We start from the raw sequence: 8,629 nt of genomic DNA, 5'->3' as shown, positions 1-8,629 counted from the left end.
GGAATGATAATGAAATTCAATTTTGTAAATGAAGGCAACAAAAAAATGTAAAAGCAAATTACAAGGTATTGTTCATTGCAGAGATTCTCTTCAAAATTATATTCCCTTCGTTATCATTATTATTGCTTTTGTTTTTATTATTATTATCAATATTACAGTCATGAACATCATCAGCATTGGCATCATTTTTATTATCTTTACGTTTTTATTGTTATCATTATTATTTTCATCAGTGATCATAATCTTATCATTATCATTGATATCATTGTAAAACAAATAATATCATATCATGATTTGTATCATATTTATTTCTATTTGTATTACTGTTTTGGTTGCATATATAACTAATTTCATTCTTATTATCATCATCCATATCGTTTTCTCCGTCATCATTTCATTCCACCCATAGGAAGGTATGAAGGTTACAAATTGTTCTTACGAGGTAATTATGGAAGATTGTCATAAGTATGCTCAATAAACAGAGAAAAAGTCAAGGAAACAATAAGCAAAGTGTGGATATTCTCTGCTGATGAGTTTCAATTTCAGGAGTATTTCATCAATATTGCCTTAAGCAGAATTTGTCGCAGTAATGTTCCTTTTACAATTCGGTGTCTACTAATTTCCCTTGCAACCATTAAAGTACACACTTCGAAGATGATGATTTTTTTCTCCAAAGTACAGCATCATCATTCATTTTATTATTCCTCATTCATTTCATAACATATTTCGTGTAAATTCTTGCCAAACTATTTAATCTAATGATCTTTCCTTATTAGTAACATGATATATCATATCACTTTTGTTATTTTGTTTGATTTACCGTATATGTTATGCTTCTTTCATATGGGTTTACTTTTTCTTGTATATGGACCCCATGGAAGAATAGTATAGTCATGTCGATAAACTGAATATGGGATATCCATCCGTTTGGCATTTTTGTGTGTTTTTATATACGGAAAATAATCACAATACTATCATGACCATGATAAACCCGAAAACATTAGAAATATGCGATAAATTAAAACATCATTAAGCTTTTAAAAACCTAAAATATGATATTACATTATTGGAAAACTACTTTAAAGACTTCGTAGGGGAGGGAAAAACATCCCAACTATGCAAATCACATTCAAACTTAACCCCAGTAAATCGTTAATTGCTAATTTGATGTTTATTACCAATTTTCACGCTTAGAAAAGTGAAAAAACAACAACAAATCACAAATTCGGATAAACCCAGCAAATTCTTGCTATACCTACAACACACCATTTCCTCTGAATTTAAATTCAAACATATTTCTTACCAATCGAATACGTACCTTAAGGCTATTTTCGCAAAGTCAAATCTATCCAAGAGAAGAACTTGTAGAGAAAAACGCAAAAGGCAATTACATCAGCAGAATGTAGCAAAGCCAGAAAGTTTTTTTTTCCTAGACTTCATCTTATGAGAATGAAATAATTGGATTTTGGATTCCACTTGGGACGATTTCTCCTGAGAAAGTATCATTTCACTCCCAAGCAAAACTACAATTAAGATGCTTGGTTGTAGGTAAATGTACATTACATAGGTGCCGCAAATGCAGATATAGTTCATCCTCTTATATATATCTTCTCTATAATTAGTATAAGTCATTACTTGGTGAATCTCTTAAAGCCTACTCAGGAGGGCAGATTTGCATTTACACGTAAACATGATTTTGGCGTGTATAATTAAACCAGATTTTTAGGCCTAAACAAGACATATTGTTGTTTCTTCATTTTTAATGATAGTTGCTCTTGAAGTGATTGAAAGAGCATGAAAGAAAGGGTTTCTAATTGTTGTTCCTGGCCTATCCTGGCAAAGAATTGAAAATCTGATTGAATCTCTTTGAGGGCTGATTGTTATTGTTAAAAGTAAGTTGATATACTGGGAATTCAAATAGTCATATTACTTAGTAATCATTTCATTTAAAACTATTTTCAGTGAAAGTTAATAAATAAGTAATGACGTTCATGAAAGACTGCATATATAATAGCGTAGTGATGGGAAGGATGTCCTATATATCCTTCTTTCGTATGATATAATACAAATACAATACAATGAAAATATTTTTTAATAAAGAAAGTGTGCAACATTTAGCGCATGCCTACCTTGTGATAAAGAAACCATTAAATTCACTATTCTCTGTCAGGTTAAGATCACGTTCAGCTAGTTTGCAACCCAAGTTAAGCTGGTGAGATACAAAGACACAAAATAAATTGCACCTTCTCACAATCTAAGACCATCTCAAAGTGTCCTGTCGATCAGACAAAGATCCATGGGGGAGATGTCACTTTATTTAATATGCTGCCCCTAAATTGTGGGACACGATCCCATATTCCAGTGAGGAGGTATCCATGTCTATTAAGCTGGAATATACTATTAAAATGTTTCTATCTTTGTTCCACAATCTTTATCAGCGAGTTTTCCCGCGCTGAAGAAAAAGGAAAACCTACCTCTTTCAACGTGCCTTTTAGTTTTTACTATACCTAGAAAATGCTGGATCCATGCCAAAATATATTCGCTTTATTTTCTTTAAGAAATTGGCATTTGAGGAATTTATATCCCACTACATACAGTATGGAGGAGCTGCTTGTCTGTGACGTCACATTATTTTTTTTTCTGTTTTTATTAAACATGTTAAAATCAAGTAACCGTCAGGGTGTCGAGAGTAAACTTCCCTTTTAAGGATTGCCTTGGATGGCGACCATACTAATATTTGATACCAAGTATTCTTCATTAGCAGTGAGTGCTCTTTTAAATGTTCTTAAACTTATTTACATTCAAGTATAAAATAATATAATTCAGTTGTATTTCGAAAATTGATGAGATGTGCATTTAAAGAATACTTATCTGATTTGTATTCGCTGGATGTTTCCCAATCCAAGATGCACCCCCCCCCAAAAAAAAAAGATAAATTAACAGATAAATAAATAATAAGGATGAGCAGAAAATTTTGGGATGCATTTTGGATATTTAGAATGCATTTCTAATGTTTATAAATAGCCAACCAAAAATCAATTACATCGAATCTTTCGACATCTTGTGTCGAAACTAGAATTGATACGGTACTAAGAATAATGCATTTTGTGATATAGAATCTCTCCTGTTAGAAGTCTTGGCTGAATCTCAAGATGTTCTTCAAAAGATGGAGAAGAAAAGGGAGATACCCCTTTTCATGGTTAGTTTTGTAATTTGTTTATAAGATATGAAAAGATCTAATTTGTGGCTGAAACGCGAGAGTATGGCTCTCACACGATTCATGCGGTCAGTGCGTTTATGCATGGAGCGAACAAATCATTTCAAATCTTGTAAAATGAAGGTGAAGTCGATCAATACATTGTCGCCTATGCCTTGACCATCAGTTCATTCCATTTTAGAATTAACAAGACTTTGTCATATTCACTTTAGGTTCCCACTTCCATCTCTTTCACTTGATTGCAAATGAGAAGTAGTTTTCAGCCAACGGTAATAAGATCTGGGGCCTGGTGAAAATGACTTTCAAACGGAATCAGTTTGTATTTTTTTTCACATAATCGAAATCACCTAAGCATGGTAATTCAAAGAAGGATATTAGCAGGCGTGGATCAAAGATGGGGACATTTTTTTCATCAGTGAAGTAGAATTGGGTTATCAGTTATTTTCTGTTAAAATATTGATGCTATACTTTAATTGTTTCTTTCAGTACGTAAAAATTGGATAATGAACAATTCATCCACGATTTGTTTTATGTAAAAAAATAAAAAAAAACATATTATACCTCTCTAAATGCCCGACTTTGATCATATCTTATCAACTCCTAATCACGTTGTAAACTGAAGATTGCAATACAAACGTAAATAATCATATAATAGTACACCAAGATATTTCATTTATTTCCGAAGATTATAAAATCAGTTAGAATCGGATTACCTACTAAAGGCCTCATAATTTTGTCAAGATGCTCAAACTTAATCTACATTGAAAACAACTATTTGGATGGCATGCATCCTAATCAAGGTCGTGGTCATACAAGGATGGTGCGCATTTGGAATGTATGGAATTATTTTGGGTGTGTGAACGGTGGTGCCCTTACTCATACTAGCAATGGAGGACACTTAAAAAAAATAGAGGTGCCGTGGCTGAGTGGTCTCAGGCGCCTGGCTATACATACCTATGCCCGTGAGCGAGGCATTTAATCTACAATGCTCTTTTATCCTGCTTTGAAATAAATGGAAATGCTATATGCATTATTGGTAACTTGGTGTGCACTTGTTAAGAAAAAAAATATTATTATTATTATTTAAAAAATATCAATGAAAAAAAATCAAATTTAAACCGAACACACACATACAGCGAACCTCATCTTCGCTTGGCGGACCATTGCAAATTGTCCCAATCGTTATTGGGTACAGTAATGTTGGAAGTCATCTGTTTATAATAACGTAGGTGTCTTCGGTCGTATGGTTGACCTACTGACACAAAAGTCTTCGATAATGTAGTAAATACTGACAAGAAAAACATGTCCTCTTTTTCCACCCTGAACATTTTGTGTGTATAATTAACGTGGATTGTTCGGAGTCAATATGTGAGTTTTGGGGAACGTAAGTGGATTTACGGTTCCATTTATTGGTGGCGCTCTTCACTTTCCATTTACTCCGCTTGTGACACAATTGGTTAATGTTCGAATTGGAGGTAAATGTTAGTTATCATAAAAAAAGAAGCACACACATATATCTATCTATCTATATATATATACATTTATGTGTACACATATATATATATATATATATTTATATGTATGTATATATACTGTATATATGTATGTACAAATACTGTATGTATATATATATATATATATATATATATATATATATATATATATATATATATATATAAAGAGTTGCCAAAGCTGTTGTACATGTATAATTTCACACACACACACTCTCACACACACACACACACGCACACGCACCATATATATTTAAAATATATATATATATATATATATATATATATATATATATATATATTATATATATATATATATACACGTATGTAAGTTAAAACCTTAAATGAATAAGAACATGTGGTCCGGATGCTACAACAGACTAAAGTAAAAATCATATTCATTCCAATCACTTATTCTTATTTAATGTGTGCCCATTGCTACACCTCACTTTCTCTATTATACATGTACTAACGTTAAATTTTGAATAATATTAACTTTATTCTTAATCCCCTGCTATCCTAATATAGCTGTGAAGAAAACGGGTAGTAGTGGCAAGAATGCTGCCATGATTTAAGCCTAAATACAGTATCAAAATTTTGTAAGACGAGATGTACTCTTGGTAAACCTTACATAATGTGTAATTATTATATGTAGGTCTTCAAATAAATGAAACTAACATTTCTGCATCAATATTAATTTACTACGCATAGTTTGTGTTGATAATTTCTAAATGAAATTCTCATTTTTAGCACCATATCACCTTAATTATATTTCCTATGAAACTTGTCAACACGCTTCTATAATCATGAAAAATGATAATTTATTGATTTTTAGAAAAGTAAAATGGAAGATTGTCATAATATGAGTTCTTACTAAAAACAGAATATATCTTTAGAATTTCCGCATTATGATTATTAACGTTTGAACATATAAGTAGCTTCAAAACCACGTATGTCGGATGTCGATGCGTTGGTTTTTAAACGATAATTTAAAAAAAGATAAGATTCGAAAGAAATCTCTTCACAAACTTACACGATGCTTTCAAGGGCTTTCCCTTTCAAACAATTGACGGAAATCATTATTGGGTATGTAAGTAAAGTTATAGATTATTACTCAAATTTCAGAATTTCAATTATCTTTATGTTTCACTCCAGTAGTATTTACATTAGTTCAGGAACCCGTTTCAAGTAGTTTTTTACAATGTGGTCTTCTGCAGAGGTGCTGTGGCTCGGTTGATAAGTCTCCGGACTTTGAACCACAATGTCTAGGGTTCAAGCCCCACTGCAACACTCACGTCCTTTGGCAAGGCGTTTATCTACATTTGCCACTCTCCACCCAGGTGTAGTAAATAGGTACGATGTGTGTAGGCTACTTAGCTTGCTGTCATCTGATGGTTCTCCCTACCTGAAACACTGGGGCAGTTGTGAATGGAATAAGAAGTGGTGGTGTAAGGTTCATTGGGTGAATGCATCTCTATGACGAGATATTTAGCAACCCTACCTCGTATCCTACCATCAGCAGGTAGTTGTTTCATAAAGCTGTTTGTAAGAAACGAATGACTTTGCCCACGACAGGTATCCTTTCTTGTGCTATGTGATATCTCAATGTAATTGATTTATGACCCAAGAACATGTTCCAGTCATACGTAAAGTTGTGCGTAACTTTACGAACAGCTTTATGAAACACCCACCAGGAATCTTGACATGTTTGACTGCTGGCCAGTAAATACAACTCGTCCCCTTTACTTGATGGTAGTGAAAATTATTATAAAGCGTGGGAAGGCGGGGTAAGTTGTGACAGTTATTGCTTTTTGCATGTTAGAATTGATATGATTAACAGTCTTGTAGAAATAAGTAACTTGCCTTAAAATTTAATACTTCTGAAATGTTTTTCACCTGTATATAATTTTCTACCCCCACACTGAAAGTCATTGTCACCTTCGAAAAAAGAGATGTCAAATGGCTCAACTTGCCCCATCTGTGGGGTAAGTTGAGCCACAAAAAGTATGTACAAAATGTATAGGGAAGACAGCAAGTCATTTTTTTAGTCTTCCAGTGCTAATTCTCTATAAATAGTAACATCCTCTAAAAGGAAGAGAACAGTCATTTGAATTTGCTTTTTTTCTGCCTGTAGATCGATGGCTTTTAAAGGTTTATATATATATATTACCATAAGAATTACCATGACTCAACTTGCCCCTCGTGCCTGGCACAACTTACCCCAGTCCGAATTTAATGCGATTATTTCGCATCCACACATTTCTTATGCATCCATTATGTAAAAGACTATGACAAGAATGAAGATCCATACCTGGGCTAACAACGTTGTTCCAATGTCTTTGAAAACGCTTTGGTTCAAGGCTAGGGGTAATGCAATGGGTCATCAATACATGACACCACCACAATGTCTGACTCATTCATATTGGCCTGGGGGGTGGTGGCTCAACTTGCCCCTATGCTCAACTTACCCCGCCTTTCCCTACGTTTCGAATGAAGAGCGCGGGGTGTTATATAACAACGCAAAAATTACACAATTCGAAATTCGCTATAATATCTTGTTGAAGGATTCTCATGTTATCCTTTGAAATATTTCTTTGCATTTTACTCACAATTTTTAATACCAATACAGTATATCGATCTCATTTTCTACTGACAAGTTTAATGATAAGTGTCAAACTAGAATTGTATTTTCATCTTACCCAAAACATTATTTGCTATTAAGTTACACCATGATGACAATATACTCGTTCTTGTACTTATACATACAGTTTGGTTATAAAAACTTTAAAAACCTGTTAGTCATGATATATTATTATATGATTTAATTCTGCCAAAAACGAAGTATCTGTGATAATGCGACATATTACAACCAAGTCGGCCAAACGCCACAAGAATATGTGTTCTGACAAATAACACCAAGTTGTAGCTCGTCGAATTATCAATTCAATATTGTAATGTTTAATATTCAATAAAAATATACCATTTACCAAAATAATGTGTTTTCGTCTTCACATATACATTTATATATATAAATCCTTTTTTCTAAAAAAATTGATACTAGATGCATAATTTTGCAGATTAAATATGTTGCTAATCTTATGAAATAACTGTTTTGTGTGACAATTATGTTTATCAGTCACATCATGAATGAGCAATCACACATTAAATGCAAAAAATACTTTTCAAAACTCAACAGGTTAATTTGACATGTTTAGGGATTTGTGATCCATAATTTCAACATGTTAGATGAATTATACTTGTGGTTTATGATATTAATTGATATTAATCATGTATCCTACTACCCTTAATTTACTCCTGACAATAAAAACAGAGGTCAGCAAGCCTAATAAGGATTTTTAATCTTTTCATAATTTTGAAAGTTTAAAGCCCCTTTTACACCTTCACGGATGCAACACGGATCATCACGGATCTCAGTCCGTGATGATCCGGGGTGCCAAATTTGTATTTTCCTAGCATTCCCGGAGTGAGTACGGAGTTAACTGGTTATTAACACGGATATGTACGGAAAAGTACGGAGTCTTCAAGGATAGGCAAGGTAGCAATAGGGATCCTGTTTGATATGCTCCCGGAGCCAACACGGAATACCCGGATGATCACGGATGGTACTGGGTCTTTACACGGACCTTACCACTTCTTGTCGCCGGCATCTTGCTAGAATGAAGTTTCGTCCCTTTTTGCAGCATCTGGAACATGCTCGTGCTTGGTTATGAATACGGACTATTGTTCATGTACGCAAACAATACAAACATTTGTCCCCGGATAAAGCCGGTATCAACAAGGATCACCCGGTTCTTACAAGGAGCCTCCCGGATGCATTCGGTAGCTACACGGATGTACAAGGAGGCTACAAGGATGAACACGGATGATTATCAGTCCGTGT

This window comes from Lytechinus variegatus, chromosome 1, assembly GCF_018143015.1.
Source record: "Lytechinus variegatus isolate NC3 chromosome 1, Lvar_3.0, whole genome shotgun sequence".
In the NCBI taxonomy this organism is placed as follows: Eukaryota; Metazoa; Echinodermata; class Echinoidea; order Temnopleuroida; family Toxopneustidae; genus Lytechinus; species Lytechinus variegatus.
Note: the sequence above shows the minus strand (reverse complement) of the source record.